Source organism: Arctopsyche grandis, chromosome 3 (genome assembly GCF_051622035.1).
Source record: "Arctopsyche grandis isolate Sample6627 chromosome 3, ASM5162203v2, whole genome shotgun sequence".
NCBI classification, from domain to species: domain Eukaryota; kingdom Metazoa; phylum Arthropoda; class Insecta; order Trichoptera; family Hydropsychidae; genus Arctopsyche; species Arctopsyche grandis.
In genome coordinates, this window is record NC_135357.1 from 7,535,239 (window position 1) to 7,551,848 (window position 16,610).

Consider the following 16,610-nt stretch of genomic DNA (forward strand, 5'->3'; position numbering starts at 1 on the left):
GAGCCTGAGGGGGCCGTGTATTGTTCAAAGGTTGTAAATGCATTGTTAAAGGTTTGCCGAACAATGGATAGCACTGTGACTATCCTACCTCTAGTTATCACTGTCAAGCAAGGATAAATATAAAAAAGCATACAATTTGACTGAAAAAGGTCCAAAGGATCATTATGGGGTGGGGCATACCAGGCGTCCCATGAATGGCCGGCGCGGCACTGAATGGCACGCATAATTTTTTTCGCATGTTTAAAATATCTAAAAAAAACCACGTGCCACATTCACCGTTGTGTGATTTCGCCTTTATTCGTGGTGCTCGGCTTATTCGTGGTGTTCGCCTTGTTCGTAGTGTTCGCCTTGTTCATAGTTCTCGTATTGGTTAGACGTCCAGAAACAAAATATGTAGTTCGTTTTTATTGTAAAATTCTTTTTCAAATACTATTTTCGTAGTGTTCGCCTAGTTTGGATTGGATTTTAGTAACAATAACGTGCTTCCTAGACAGCTGTTTGTACATGTGTGTTTATTGATATTTATTTTGATCAATGAAAGCGTGCGGGCACACTTTTGATTGATGACGCACAATAATTGTTATATTTTATTTCCAATTGGAAGCAATTGATAACAACAACGTAAATCAATACAACGCATATTTAAGACGATATCGCAACTGACCTGTAGTCGTTTCGGAGATAATTTTACAACTTCATTCAGCTCGTGTGACCTGTTGTAAGATTGTGCAATTTGACGTTTATTTAATTGTACGTATTTTTCTGTGGTGTTTTCTCGTGCTAATAACTAGTACGCGTACTTGTTTGAGCTTATCGCGACATTTTTTTTTTGATAGAGTAAGTTTGTGTGTGGAAAACCCGACGACGACTATGGGGGAAAGTTTGATTTATCGAGTGAGGTTCATTCTTCCGCACATGCTATTATTGCGGGTCCAAATGGATGTTGGTCGCTGAACTTTTGTGTATGAAAACAAAGAAAAAGTCGTGTACGTTTTGTTTGGAATTCGTTCGTAACGTGAATCATCGCAGTGGAACGAAAATACGTGCACGTAAATTGTTATTTGCTCGGTTATTCTTTGTTGAAAAGTTTTAATATATTGTATTACTGGCTCTGTTTTAGCTGTAGTTTCGAAAATTAAATTGCCCTGTTAAAGGTCCAAGTTTATCTTTCAGCTCATTGAAATAATAATAAATGTGTATTTGAAGCAAAAATCATCTAAGCTTGCTATTCTCTTCGAATATTAAATGACAATATTGAATGAAAATAGAATGCATTTTTTATTTAATGTAACACATTAACAGGGCTGGACACCAGCGCCTTGTCCATACAAACGTATTACACTTCTCCCTTCCTCAATTATGGCACTAGAGAAATTATTTTTTAATATGCTATGGATATCCAATATATATATATTGATATGTATTATCGCATTCACTCAATATATGTATATATCGAAAAAAGGAACGGCAGCAAAATTAAGGTTTCGGGTATCCCTCTTAATAAGCGAAATAGCATTTTTTTGGTAAAATCTCGATTTTATAATGCAATTTTAAATATTTGAACTTGAATATGTCATTGTCAAATGAAAAAATTTGGTATAAAGGGTATTTTTCTTTACAAAAATAGTAAGGGTGACTTACTATTTTATATATAGTAAGGTGTAATTTATAGAAGGTCCTATTAAAACTTGTTTTCTTACAGAATAATTGTTCACAATTATGTCTACATTATTAAGACATAATTGTGAATAATTACTCTGTAATTATAATTAGTGTATTAAATTCAAGGTCGTGAAGTGGGACTTTGTCTTGAACTTTTGGAAGTAATCGTGAAAAATATGTACATATACTCCTTCGTTTTATATCTTATATTATTATTTATTTATTTTAGTATATACACATATAAAGGTTTTATTTTTAAATACTAAAATAATCCAACTTTAATCTGAAATTGGATTTTATTTAATCCACTCCACATTCCTAGAATAAGCATTATACTTGTCAATCGGACAAGAATACTTCATTCAAAATAAAACTTTGATTTAATACATATACATACGTGTTCCCACATTTTAGATTATATAAAATACTATCTACATATAATACATACATATGTATGTACATATATTATAATAGGGTTGAAAATTAAAAAAAATCCATTTCATTTTACAATTTTATTGTATTTTTCAACGAAAGCTTCTCAATGAAATAAGTAAACACTGTATTATATTTAGTTATAAGGCTGTATGAATTTTGTACAAAAGGATTTTTCATGTGTTGGATTCAATCCTTTATGTGCAATTTGACTACATACATACATACGTAACAATGACATTTAATATCTCAACCGGAAGGGGCGGTCGGGAAATTTCCTCTATCGTGCACGAAATAGGCACAATTTCAACCCTCAAACCGCGCGCGTCCGTTCCGATTAAACGCTCTTGCGTGAAAATATATTTATTTATTCTCCGCATGAAATTATTTTCAATTCAAACGGGAAATCTTCGTGATTAATATGCGATTCCCACCGGGAACATTGCATGCGTTAGAACCGGGTGGGGGGAGAGAGAAGGGGGGAGGGGGACGGATAGGATGTGCGAATGTGGGGTTGTTAATGTGTTACCGACAAATAAAGTCATCAAAAAGAACTCAGTGCGTGGTGAGTGGCGGGATATGTCGAAAATCGGGTTCAGATAAATGAGACGTTTGTATCGCAATAGGGAATATGTGTGTGCGTATACATGTATGTATAATATGTACATAGGAGTGGGAAAATGGGGCTGAATTTTCCCGGAACCGGAGGTGCGATATGTGCTTTTCCTCCCCATATGTATATATGTATGCACATATATATATATATACATATTTACAATATAAAAGTACTCTCTGAAAATATTACATATGATTTTTTTTAATATAATGGGGTTATGATGCAAATTAAATTTTCATGTACATACGTGTACATATAAATTTTGTAAAAGTATTTGTAAGAAAACTTTGATTGAATTATGAAATATATACAAGATTTTAAAGTAAGCAGCGCATGCACATTCCAGAGTTCCCGAGATGAGCTATGTAGACGTAAAAATTTGATGCGACTCTGTGTTTTTATAAATACGTTGTCTATGATGGAAAAATTTCTCATGTATAATGGAAACATTTCATCATGTTCTTGTATTCTTTGTAAGGTTCTTTTAAAAAGACACAATTTGACAATGTTGTCGGTTCAGTCAAATTGCATTTGTTTTGCTATTTTTTTTCATGAAGAATTATTTTACAGTTTTCCATATTAATAAAATTCTGGGTTTAGTATTTTTGCAATGATTTTTCGTTGCCTTCTTTCTACCCAAAAGATTCAAATAACGAATATTTATTTCCAAACATTTTTATACAATATGAAGAAAAACCCAAAATGTAATAGCAATAAATAGAACATTCTGACCCTATTTGAAATCGCTACATCTCTGCAACCATGAATAGCACATAAACTCCTACCACTTGAAAGGCTGAAGTATTGAGTTTTCAATGATTACCGCTAAATGTCTCTCCTATTCCAAAATGCAGCCCCTAGCCTCAGTAATTTGAAAGACGACTCCATTACACATGTCGCAATGCAATTTTTACAATCTATTGAACTACCACAACATTAAGTTATCCAGACATATCTGGACCCTGACAATACCGCGCTGTCATAACCGCCCAAGACAAAAGTAAATTTCTATATATTACATTTTATATCCAATAACAAAGTTGCAGTTATAGGCTTTTAAACAATTAAAGTTCGACAAAAAGAGTGGAGGGCAGAAAGTCAAACATATAAAACTACATACAGGCTAGTGACAATGGCTAGCTGTCATCGTCTCCTTAATTTTTGCATTCTTTAACGTGTTTATTACGATTTATTTTTACACCATCGAATTATCGAAAGTAATTTAAATTTCTATCGGTGACCAAACCGCGCATAAAGTAAAACAGAATAGCCTTGTAAAAATTAAAATTAAACTCGAATTAAAATAAAATTATATATCGCGCGCTCATATTACCATTATTGACCCATGCTTCACCTGTATGAATAACGCCTCGAATACTAACTAACCTTTCCGAGCTCCAAATAATACAAAATAAATCCCTAAAGATAATTTATAACACACCCATATATACTAACTTGCATGCCATAAATAATATTCCGTTAATTTAGTTAGTTAGCAGAAATTACTAACAAACTAACCAGTAGATTCTATGACAGAATCACTAATAACCATACTAACGCACTTGTTTCTCGGTGATTACAACAAAATGTCTATACCCTTCAGGTATAAACACAAATTACATAAGCACAATCTGCTTTAGATCGTCGACTTTAGAGAATCTTTAATTATTTTTATGTATTAGATGTATTATGAGCATTTATAAGAATTGTAAATTTGACCTTTTTTTTCCTATTATGCTATACATTAACATTATAATAATATAATACTATGATTACAAACAAAATTAAATTAAAATCGTAGAATAGAAAATGATCAGTAGATCAGTGGCTATTAAAATAGATATAAGATGTATTGTGAACAAATGTAGTAATAATAAAAAGCATTTAAAAATCAAAATCAATAAGCAACCGCTTAACCTATGTGGCTACGTGTAGTGGGTATTTTAGGTTTGATTAATCGGAGCGTTAATAATAACCATAATACGTTTGATACGTTTTCTAGGAAAAACAGTTCGATATCGGTTTGAATATCGCTGGGCTACGGTTTTCCGGCAGGGGTAGTCGCGTCCGTTTCCGCGAGCCGTAAATCTTTCAATAGCAAATGCGCGTACGTGTGTCCATTGTATCGCACCACCCCTTTCCCACCCCCACCCCTCACAAATTTTCCTCCCGATTGTTTGATATATCGACGCTTCTCAATCTGCAGCGTCGATATTAACCGAGTATGCGGATTTTCGGCCCGCTTTCAATGATGTATTATTTATGGCGCGACTAAAAGCCGCATAAATACGAGCTTTTTAACTTTGTCGCGTTCGCGAGTTATTATTTTTCGTACCGTTTTACGCTGTGGTCACACCTTACGAGCGTGCGTATAATTTTTTACAATTTGGAATTAGTAGGTTGACCAAACTGAATAATTTCCTTCGAGTTACGTTCCGTTTATAATTCATGGAAGCTGCAAGTGTTCTATAGTCACTTTTAAAATTAACTGAATGTTCGTAAACAGAAAACTGCGACGTTTAAATTCTGGTAAAATTAGCAAAAATTAGAGTGGGATGATAGGGAATTCTTATTATTTTTGAGAACGACCTAAATCAAGATAAAAATGCATTTTAAAATTAAAAGAATTGTGTAAAAATCAATTTAAATTGAAAAATATGTGTTTGTATTACAGGTAAGTTATTTTGTTGATTTGTCTTAGTATGGTTTCGTCATACATATACGTTTGTATATACAATGTGTATACATACAGCATGAACAATAATACAGATTACGTATATTGAACCGACAAAGCCGCACAGAATGAAACTACAAAATTACATAAAAATAAGTTTTGGTTTTATTCCCGTTTTAAATATTAGAATTAATATGCAGTATTTTTTTTTTTGTGAAAATGGTGTAAAATTCTCATTTTATATTTGGAAAACGAAATATCGTGAAATTAATTCCGAGCTGGCAAAAATCGTACTTGAAATAAATTCCGAACGGACAGATTTAAATGTCGTTTTAATTTATTTTAGTCATTCGTTGACGCCTGTCCTAAAAATCACGTGATAAATCATGACCTCTAAGATGTCTAACTATGATTAGGTGTGTTTTAATTTTTGTTGGATATAAAATATTATACATACATATGTAGATATAAATATATACATATGATATAAAATATTACTAAATATTATACATAAAAACATTATATGTAGTTTTGTCCTGCGGGGCTGTGTGGGCGCGGCATTGTCGTGCGCGGCTTTGTCGTGGTGCCACTTTGTATACATACATATCAATGTACGTACATATGTATATATGTATGTACATGCTAATTATTTTTTTCTACGAAAAGCAAAGCAAAATCATTGAGAAAAATCCTTTGGATCATTACATGGAAAACTACAAAGACAAACTCAACTAGAGATGTAATTCAAATCAATGTTATTGAAATCAGTTATATTTTAAATTTCTTTATAGTAATTTGAATTTTGCTTTGGAAGATACTAAATTTCATACTGTCGTCTAATTAAAAAGAGTAATTATTAATCGGGTAATACTCACCCGTGTGTAATAAATAGTTTTTTTTTTGCAAAGGTATTTTTAATTATTTGATATTTTTCACCCGTTTGCTGTACTCGCAATAGATTAAATACAATAAATATCAAATTTCAGGTTTCATTAGTGAAACTCGTTCAGAGGCCACTTGGGACATTCTGCTGTCGATTTTTCAGCCCCACCTAAAAGCGCTTCATTAAATTACTTAAAAGCTTTTCATTCTATTCTACCCATCGGAAAAACTCGTAATCGCTTCCGGTCATTTTGCTTTGAACAATACTATACTCTCTCGTAATATCGCCCTACAGCTATTTCGTTATTTTTATTTGAATTTCATAACGTTCACTCAAGAAGCATCATCAACAACAAAGTGAGATCATAACGAAATTCATTTTATTATACATTTTTTCACTACCCTCTCTTTTGCTCTCTACGTTTTATTATACAATCTAAAAAAACAACTGCAGCTTGTTTTAGTTTGTTTTTATATCGAACAAAAAGGATTCCTCTTATAAGTTTTGTATACCTTTTTACGTCTAGTATATTATGATAGGGAAATTTCAATGTAAACAATAGTTTTTGATAAACAAAGGAGCACATCGAATCAATACACGCGTAATGAATATCGCCTTGGTGAAAAGAAGTCTTCCTGGTTTCCGTCGAACTTTCAACGGAAATCTGAGATGATGGGAAGAGGTAACCAAGGCAGCCAGCTTTTACGGCTTCTGCGTAAGCTCGTTGGATAAACTGACGTATATGCAGGATTAAAGCTACTCTGATTAATTCCAAGCAAGTCCGAGATGGTCTTCAGACAGTACCTGGTTGCCTTCGGGCAGATCCAGAAGATAAACACGCCTGAACGACCGACGATAAATACACACTAATTGACAACAGTGCACTTAGGATATTGTACAGATGTATTGTATTATAAAATACTTGCTCTAATTTTATTTAAAGTTGCAGGATTCCTTATATATGTACATACATATATGTATGTATGCGTATATTAAGTGATTGTTTCGAGTTTTTGACTCAAGTAGAAATAGCTGTATATACATACATCGGTCTCCGTGACGAGCCAGAATGTTAAATTAAAGAAATACTGCGCGCGCACATTAATACGGGAGGAAAATCCTGTTCCTCTTGTTCGTGTTGTATCCTGCTCGTGCAAATTAAGTGAGTATGTACGTGAGTATGTACTGTTTACCATGCACCCTTTTTTTTTGATCTTTCGACTTAAGATCTTTCGATTTTCGATCTTTGCCTTCCGATATTGGTGTTTTCTGTAATTTAACAATCTGGCTCATCACGTAGACCCATATACATTAGTATATATGTGCATTCGTGAGGGTTCTTGTTAGCTGTAGCCCTGATAAGAAAATATGTCACATTTAAAATCGTCATAAACCCGTGTTTATCTTAAGTACATACATATATAGTAGTATTATATGTAGTTGAATAATATTAACAACTAGCTGAACCCGGCATACGTTGCATTGCCACAATAACGCATGCAATTCCCGTTCCCATTTGTCGGAAAAAACGCAGGCACATTTGAAACACATTTGAAATTATTGCGTTGCAATAACACTCATTCCCGTTTTTCCCGTTTCCGTTCCCGTTTTTTTCCGTTTTTGTTTCACAGTAACCGTCCCGGACATGCATAAAACAAATCCTGAAAGTTCCATCGTAATCGGTTCTGTGGTTTAGGAGCCTATTCGAGACACACAGGAGACAGACAGATATTTATTTTTATATATAATATACATATATGTAGATAATAATTAGTTGATTGGAGATTTACAGCCAGACGACAGTTAAAGTTATGCTAAAATTTATTAAATTTATTATATTGTATTCCGATAAATGAAACTATTGTTAATTACTATGCATACCTATATATGTATATGTATGTATACATTTATACAATGTACATATGTAGACGTGTTAATTTTTCGTTTATCTTGTAATAATTACAATCGGGTACAAGCAGTCAATTTAATTGAAGTTTCGGTTGCATTTAATTTAAGAACATATGTAAATATTATGTCAGATGTACAAAAAAACATTTGATTAAATTCTATATTTAGTCCGGAGCACCTGTTTAAATAGATTATAGATTTGGTTTGACATTCTAAAGTAAACTAAGGCGGTATAAATTTGGATCCACAACTTTGGCTGTCGAAACAATACTAGAAACCAAATTAACCTGATTATGATTGGTAACATATCTATTCTTTATTTGTTTTTTTTTTTATTATTGTTGTTTTATTTTTTCTTTGTGTTTATATATTTTATGTACTATCTGTAAAGACACTGTGGTATACTTGTATATTAAAAATAAATAAATAAATTACTGAATCAATAGGTACTTTGGGGAATTTGTTATGTAAACATACATATGTATGAATGTATATAAAAAAAGTTCCCGAATCGGACTCTAATTTCACTAATATCAATTCAGTCGTCTTCTACATACATACGTACATATGTACATATGTATATTGCTTTACATCTGTCGATTTTTTGTTAAATTACGAGCTTCTATTATTGTATTATATATTCTTTTTAATCTTTTGACTACGTCTTTTGACTAATTTTCCTTAAGATGTTGTGCATTTTTATTTGCACATGTAATTACTTTTATAAGATAACTCAACACCTTAATAACTAGAGACATTTCGCAGTTTGATTACACATGCCTTCTACCCAAGTTGTATAGCAGTTGTAAATATTAAACGCGGAACACTTTCCGGAGACATGAAATCAAATTTTGTAGAATTCTTCAACGATAACTGTTGAATATGAAATTTCGCATTAAAAGCTACTTCAACCGCTCGTCGAGGAACGGTCTTTTGATACGTGAGGTGAAATTTCAAAGGAGCTCATCTTGTGATCTTTTCCTCCAGTCGCTTAAACATATATTTAATAATTAAAAATGGAATATTCGGGTTTTCAGTACATGCGTATGTACTATGTATGTATGTACGTCAGCGCATACAAACTGAAGTGGAGACTAGCCAAATTTGCATCTAATGAATATGCAATCGGAGGTCGCGAAGTCAAATTGCTGCCCTGATGATGGCATGGATATCTCCCCCAAAGAGGCCCCTTTAGACTCGACGATGGCCACAATATTCTTTTTCGTGGTTAAAAATTGTGTAATATAATGCAAATGTTTATTGTTTCAGGTCTGCGATGATTCTTAGGAAAAGCGGAGCGTAATTCTGTAGTATCGAGCACTCGGATCAAAGGTAGAGATTGTCTTGTTTTAAATATACATACATACATATGTACATACATATGAAACGTTATATTTGGAAGTGGTTGAAGTCCAATTTTTAGTTCCAATATTGGTTCATATCTGTTTGACTTAATTTTAAATATTTAGACGTATTTTTAAATATTTTTAAACGAAAAAAATTATATTTATTATTATATTATATTTATGTATGTACATTACATTATATTTATGGTTTTTGAGATCTTCTGGAAATGAAAAAAGGTCGACTTATGTCACTTTCAATTATAACGACTCATATGTATGTACATTTTATATGCATATCAACATTGACCGTGTAAACTTACATTCAAATTTAATTTTAAGCAAAAATAACTCTTCCGTACGAAAATCCTGCTCTTCATTTTATTGGATTTATTTTTTTCTTTACAATTCTCGAATCTCATTTGATGTCCCTTTTTCATCTTATTGATTTTTTTTAAAACTACATGTATATGTATGTTAATTTCAATTTTGTTTTTATAATGTTTGATAAAAATTATTGCTATTAAAATTCTTATTTTTTGACCCACTTTCATTTTTGATAATCGAGGCACAAACAGATAAGGTATATAGTATACTTACTGATGCTACATTCTTCTTTGAGCTCATAAATGGTTTCCTTGATTGTTCTGATTTACTGAGTAAGGTTGATTTCAGGATCTCAGTTAGGTATTCTAGACACGTTGCACTCTTTTCACTTAATCCTTTCAATACTAATTCCCAAAAATATTCTTATCTGCAGCGTGTTTATCGTATGTTTAACGGAGAGCTGAATGAGGTTGATCTGTTCGGTATTTCCCTACATCAATTCAGGACTAACATCAAGAGAATCTTGACCGATTGATCCATTTTTTCTTCTATTCTATTTTATAACCTTTTTCCAATATTTTACCACTTTAGTTTAGTTATGCAATGTGCTATTTAGTCATTTTATAGCTTTTATTATTTTCCTTTTCATTTGTTTATCTTGTATTTATCTTTTTCATTTGTTTATCTTTGTAAAAGTCTGTAATTGGACTCTGATGTTATATATATTGTATACTTACTCTTTGTTTTTATGCATTTCTATATATAGTATACACCTTATACCTAAGTCAGTCAAAGAGTATCACAGTGGTCATTGTCGTATCAGCGAGGTCGTAAAATATCATTTATAGATAGGGAGAAACGCAATGAAATCCATGGTTGACGGAACATTGGTCGAATGGACACTTGGTCGACTGACAATAGGCTGGCGGACGCTTGACCGAACGGAAATTTGGCCGCATTGAATTTTTAATTGTTTAAATTAATTAATAATATCAATTTTAAATATTAAATTTAATAGTCGAGGTTATTTATAAATAATGTGTGTATTTTCAGTGGGTTTTGAGTAATGTCGATACACAATCGGCCAAACTTCCGTCGGCTTAGTGTCCGTCCGGCCAAAAGTCCGTCGGCCTAAAGGCGCTCTTCCACCAAATACGTTGACGCGCACGTATCGTTTTTGCGCATACGAATGCCCATACGTCGCATTGACGTATGTTCTGTCGCAGTCATCAGTCACGATACGTCTGCGTCTACGTATTCGGTGGAAGAGCGCCTTAATGTTCGTTCGGCCAAGCGTCCGTCAGCCAAGTGTTCATTCGGCCAAAATTCCGGAATTCATTGACGCTTTTCGGCCTCAAACGAAGTCAATGATTTTTTTTACATTCACAAAACTAGCTATAATAATCATATGAGTTAGTGTGAAAAAGATAGCAGCTATAACTGTTCGACCTGTGAAGTTACATAAGTAGCAGGGGACAAGAATGCGTATCTGATGTCATCACGTCGATCTGATGGATGATACAGATGTAATTTTTATTTTTAAATTCATTACGTATTAACATTTGCCTACTTAAATAGCCTAAGCTAACCCTCGTATGCCGGTAAAATATCAACACGATCGAAAGAGTGGAAGTAGTTCAAAATCACTTCACAAATTGTGAGCAGTTAGGTATTTCACCCAACTGACCAAGTGAAACTAATAAAAAGCATGTAATATAAGTATGCATAACATCGAGCGCTATTTGTTCAGCATCCTATCAAATTTGAGTCCCGCTTCCTACAAATTCTTTGAATCATCAGCGTCGTCTTTTGGAAATGGTATCTATTTACTTGATTATTATATCAAAAAAATCAACACTCAGTACATGCAATTCATTGGCGGCTCGTCCATATGGGCTGCGGGTCTGCAGCCCTCCCAGTATGGTACATATTCATGTTATTTTTATTCGCATTTTGTCATTTTTGCAGCCCTCCCCCCCACTTGAATTCTCACGAGCCGCCACTGTGTCTTGCTGTGACTGCAAGTCTTGCATTACAAAAGTGTTAATGTTTTAATAATAATTAACTTTTATAATACATACATACATATAATTAAATATTTTTTTATTATTTGAGAATTTTGTGGGAGATTACGTTTATTTAAGTAGTGGGACAAAAATTAACTAAAGAATTTTTTTTATTTGACTTTTTCATACAAAATAATACTATCAAGTAATTTTCTTATTTCATATTCTTTGTTCGACGGGAATATTGACTGATTTGTTCCTTTGTGCAACTTTGGCTATAGCTATATACATTATAACGCTGATCATAATAATACGTAATCAATATCTTTGAAGTATATTTTTTTACTTTTACACCGAATGAACAATGTTTTGATGAATGTTCAATTCATCGTCGTCTTTCCAATGCGTACAATTTTCTTTTTCTCGGGTGGTAATTTACACGTTCTCCGCGCCGAGTAAAATTCGAGAATTTCCCTATTTTCCCCACCCTTCCTCCATTCATTATGATTACTGTCGTCATATTTTTTACGTTTCCCCTCCAGATTGGGTCGTTAATATTCCCGCGTGATTTTTCACCTTATCGCGGCCTAAAAACGGAATTGCTCTTAATTTAAGCCACTCATTGCCCTCGAAAAAAAAGGGGTAAAAAGTCGACGCCACGAATAAAAGAAAAAGAGAGTGGGCTTTTCTTGCCGAATCAGACTTAATTTAATTTTTATCGTTCGTTTATTCGGAAATTGCGGAATCCTATTCCACCTCTCTTTCGTGTACCGCACAGCTCTGAAACGACCGAGGGAATTTTTATTTTTAGATATTTTTTTAAATTGAAAATTCTGTCGTGAAAAGTTTTTCATTGCGCGATAACTTTTTACGGTCATCTTTATGAGGTTCAAGTTTCGCAAAATCAATGCCAAAAATCGTCATAACCGTATCGTTTTATGGCGGGGCGACGTTCGATTTTTATTCCTCGCAATACTACAATGTATCCCAGTGTGCCCAGTTTTGCCTTTTACGTTTATTACGAGGTGTTGAATAAATGTAAAAGAACTTATACCGAACAAATAGATCCTGGTTTTCAATTTCCTCCACGTTTTATTGGCGATAGAGAGAGAGCATTCGACCGGAACTTTAAAGTATGTTCCACTTTGACTTGCTTATGCCCAGGAAGATCCATCTATATACACATATAATTTATCTATGGACGTTTGTATGCATACATAAATACATAGTCGAGTTTGCAAAGTGAAATATTATTTCACTGCATTTGCTTTAAAATGTCTACATATACATATTACATACATAAATTATATGTTAGCACAGTTAAAAATTGAAACTTTATATAAATCAATACGTTTCCTATTTATTTATCTATACTTTACTGGGTACCTTATCTATTTAGATATCATATACAGGTGAAATATAAATTACATTAGTGATTTATTTGGAAATAAATCTAGTATATTCGAACAATGTACGTATGCGTAAACATGCTTATTATATATATATATATATATATATATATATATATATATATATATATATATATATATATATATATATATATATATATATATATATATATATATATATATATATATATATATATATATATATATATATATATATATATATATATATATATATATATATATATATATATATATATATATATATATATATATATATATATATATATATATATATATATATATTAGCATACGAATTTATGAACACACTTACGGAATATATGTACATATATCGTTTCAGGTTTATATTCTTTCGTCCCATTTTCGTCATGGGGATGATTTCATCTCCCTCAGGCGTCGGTCTGTTTATTCGCAGACGCCTGCACGTAATTGGTTTTGGCGGATTTTCTCCAAAAATAAACACAATTACTTTAAAAATGGAGGCGGCTTTGATCTCGCTCAATCAAAACCGCAATCAATCGACATCGAGTTCGAATTTTATAGCGTTTTTGATGACGGCGTTGCATCTTTTAAATGCGTCTCGTTTCCGAAGAAAATTTTGTCGATCGGAGGGCATCGTAAAGGCTTTTCCCACGGGGGTCATAAATATTTTCGCGTGTTAATATCCCACGGTTTTAGCGTTGCCGCAGTATTGCTTGCGAAATAACACCCTCTCCTATGTCTCCTTTACTGTCCATAAAACATGTATGCAAGGGACCGCCTAGCCGAAGAAAACAAAAGCGGACGAAAGCGATAAAAAAAGAAAATACAGTAAAATAACGAATTCTCACAGAACCCACAGGGCCGCACGAGATAATTCCCATAATTTTCATAATACACAAATGCGAGTCGTCTCATATCTGATACTAATAAAAAGAAAATTCAATCTCGACGCACTGTCGTCGCCATACTTCCCTCCCCCCCTACCCTTCCATGAACCCTCCCGGGATCCCTTCGTTTCATAGCATTCTTTCAGATGTTATCATCTGCTTACGTACATTTTTCGTTCGTTTCCCTTTCTTCTCATCGTCTCTGCGTGTACTTTTTTTCTATTTGTTTATATTCAGGAGTTGCCTCTTCATAAGCATCTTGTCAAGCGACACATTTTTCGAGATAGCTTTTATGGATAATGTAAATTGAGGTTTTCCTGCCCCAGGCAATCGTAAAGTTCATCGCTACTCATATTGCAAATGTGATATTATCAAATTTAGTATTATAAATAACAGACAGGTTAGTACGATGCCGTTCAAATTACGGTATACTTATGTAGCGTGGACGTGTAGAGGGGTTTCTGAGATCGGAGTTAAAGACGCAGGGAGTAGTGGTAGAGTTAGTTTATTGTTCTTGATCTGTCGGCCAGCCCACTCCGGATGAATGCACAGTAAAGTCTTACAACAGGAATATATTCTGAGAGAAGGAAAGAAAAAAGGTTTAGTGACTTGGACCAAACTGGAAACTACATACTATAGAAAATCATTCTTCAGATACTTTATTACTACTATACATATAGTTTATGAAAATCTATAGTTCTCAATATACATAGGACCACCAAATTTTATATACTATCTCATAATACTGTCGCGTGGTCATGTAGTTTCCGAGATTGGAGTGAAAGACGTAGTGGGTCGTGGTAGAGGTAGTTTATTGTTCTTGATCAGCTCCGAATGAAGCAGAAAACTGCCGAATATTTATACCCAGCGTTTGCTCTCAACATATAGATGTCATTGGTCAATGGTTTCCTATTAGCTGTTGTATACAGCTTGTTCATACATCGAGGCATTTTTGGCGCGAACGCGCTATCAGGCGATTAGTGATCGTAAATCAGTGGTCCACCAATTACCTAATCTCTGCGTTACACTTGTTCTAAGAATTCTTAATTGAATCTCTATTGGCATTGAACATTCCCACATAATTATTTATTGTGCGAATTTCTACACCTTACCGTTCAACATTGAGAAGTGCTGCTCTTTAAGCTTCATAAGATCGCGAAACCAACTTAAATACTCTTTATCATTTAAATGGCATTAAGGTAAATTCGGTTGCGAGTTTCAGTGATCTGGGAATATTGTTCTGCGCGAATTTCGATTTTGGATGCCACATTGATGATATTTACTCAAAAATGTTGGGTTTCATGCTGCCTGCAAGTAATCCTTTCCAGAGTACATTATACTCCGTATTCTATATGAATTTTTTTTCTATTATATGAAACCCTAGTGATATGGTCCATTGTTTGAGAATCGACAGATTACAGAGGAGGTTTCTCAGATATACATATGTATATGGTGGTTTTCGCTCCTTGGCTCTATCCTAGCGCTTACCTGCTGGGAGCACTGGGTTATTATTCCCTCGAGTCACGACAAAGAGTAAGCTTGAGTATATTTGGAGTCACGAGCAAGAGTATATTTGGAGAAACATTTTTATAAATTACTGGTTGGTTTGTTGAGTTATCCTCAAATTCTTGCAGAATATTCCCAGCTTCAATATTCCCAGCCAACTCACATACATTACATACAAAAATCTATTCTCTCTCCTGGGATACGTACTAATTTGATGGCTTCTTCGCCTGTTGCCAAAGGCATCAAGCTCCTCAACCAGATTTTTGTTGTATTTCTGTCTAAATTGTAATAAATAAATATTAAGGGGGGCAGTCATTACGGCTCACTTCGTACCTAACTGTATGAATGTGTTCCTTAAATGTTATGATCTGGAGTATGAATTAACGTAGATAAAGATTCAAGTCCCTGATTAAACGATAAAATCTACTGATTTGTTACAGATATTTTTATTAATATCGGAATGTCAAAAAACAGTATGAGATGATCTCAGCATTAATATATTTTAAATACGAAAAAGTGTTTGATGAATCGTACTTGATTTATAGTCCTTGTACATATTAATTTAGAGTCTTTGGCTCCGAGCCTTTCCAAAACTAAAAGGTCCAAATAAGTGTACTATAAGGTATGTAGTCTACCGAATTTGGTGGTCTTAAGTTGTGGATTTGTATGTGCAAATAATAATATGTACATATGTATACATAGAAGGTAAAAGATTTCGTTAGAGATAGATAATATTATATATATAAATTTGATAAAAGCATTTATGTAAATAAAATGAGCTCCTAAGAATTACCTCGAATTATATTATACAAAATGGTCAATTTTTCTGCATAGAAATGTTCTCAGTATATGTACATATGTACACATTTACAATGCTCCGATATTTTCCTACTTATATTTATGTATATAGTTCATATGTATGTGAGTTATATTTATTGTTTTCGTTATCTTTTTTCT

The 16,610-nt window shown here is 33.2% G+C and overlaps 1 protein-coding gene across 1 annotated transcript in view; it reads left to right on the top strand.

The window, feature by feature from the left end:
• Tpst (tyrosylprotein sulfotransferase) overlaps positions 1 to 16,610 on the top strand; it is a 235,958-nt gene that overhangs the window by 60,072 nt on the left and 159,276 nt on the right. Inside the window, exon 2 of the mRNA XM_077426876.1 lies at positions 9,445 to 9,507. The gene's annotated coding sequence lies outside the window, so the exon portion shown is untranslated. The remainder of the gene's footprint in view (positions 1 to 9,444; positions 9,508 to 16,610) is intronic.